At 33.4% G+C, this 1,413-nt stretch overlaps 1 long non-coding RNA gene across 1 annotated transcript; it reads right to left on the reverse strand.

Moving 5' to 3' along the window:
• Positions 1-254: 254 nt before the first annotated feature.
• Positions 255-896, reverse strand: LOC112906228. Its single transcript, XR_003232226.1, has 3 exons — positions 738-896; positions 568-671; positions 255-472 (listed from the first exon to the last, which is right to left on the reverse strand). It is a non-coding gene; the product is annotated as an uncharacterized LOC112906228 (long non-coding RNA).
• Positions 897-1,413: the final 517 nt, after the last annotated feature.

Genomic DNA, 1,413 nt, shown 5'->3' on the forward strand with positions numbered 1-1,413 from the left:
TTTTTTTTTTAATTTTGGTTTTCGAATTGAATTTTGAATGCCTCCACGCGGTCTTAGTCCCAAAATGGTTGATGTAACTCCGGTAACCCATATAATCATACGATGGGTTCTAAGAATAGTTTATTAGTAGACGAATTATTCTATCAGAATCGAGGATACTATAGAATCTCGTCATATCGTGAAGCTCCAATACGAAATGTGCGATGTACTTTACTAACCTGTCGGTAAGTCATGATTCACTATAAGAACTTACGTTCAATGAAAGTCCTATAGCTATTCCACCTAATATTCTGGATATACATAATATTTCTATCCCATTTGCGAAGTACATCAACGCCCAAGAAATTAGATTACAACTGCCTGCTGCAATTAAAACGGCTTTCCTTCCAAAAATATCCATTATCCAAATAGTGATGATGCTACCCAATGTTCCACCTACACCGTTCATACTTACAACAGTTGATGATTGAATCTATAGGTAAAATAGAAAATAAATTAATAAGTCTAATATTTTACATGTTTAATCGAATTTATTTGATCGTTGGAACGAAAACTGTTCTACTTAACTGTATTAAGTATAACACCTATTGGCGAATTTTTAGACCGTATTTGAGGCAGAAATGTCGAAGACCAAGAGTCATGAATAGATGCGGCGGCCGTAGTTGCAATTGCTTGTTAGAAAAATACACAAGTATTAAATACGAACATTATTTTGTTCTGTTTTTTTTGGTACATACCACAAATACAGTAAATATACTGCCTATGCCGCAAATTTAACAACTTTTTCCGTAACATCCTGCCTGCCTGTAAAGAAAAATGCACCGTCTACTTTACGGATAACTTCAAAAGTAATTGAATTGTGTCACATACGTATTATTTATTCAAATACCTACTACACTGTAGAGATAATAATAAATAATTGATACTTATATCTCCACGTCCGCCTTTTACAAAAACGAGTTATTGAAAAAAAATATGTTTAGAAGAACGATAAGCAGTTTCAATTACCCGTATTATCATAGTAATTGTAATGTTTATAAAGGAGATTGGTGATTTTTAAGTTTCATTTCACAGAAATGAATATCTACGTAGAAAGCATTTCTTGATTAATCGAACAAGTGGTACAACGCAAGAGCCAACGAATGACAAGAGATTACATCTGTCTGTATAGTTTCTATCTTATTGTGAATAATACGTAGTTATCCCTTTTGGGATCATGGATCATGTACACAACAACGTCTATGTCATTAATCACAGGTATTCGTCTAGTTTCGTCACTCATTCCGAGAGAGTTGGTAACCCTAAACGACCCGAGGAAGTTATTAAACTCTCTATCGTATTCTATTTGTTCTAATTTAAGACTAACTTTATGCCCTAACATGTTTAATTAATTTCCGCATACTAGGGTAAATG

This window comes from Agrilus planipennis, unplaced genomic scaffold, assembly GCF_000699045.2.
Source record: "Agrilus planipennis isolate EAB-ADULT unplaced genomic scaffold, Apla_2.0 scaffold3049, whole genome shotgun sequence".
NCBI classification, from domain to species: domain Eukaryota; kingdom Metazoa; phylum Arthropoda; class Insecta; order Coleoptera; family Buprestidae; genus Agrilus; species Agrilus planipennis.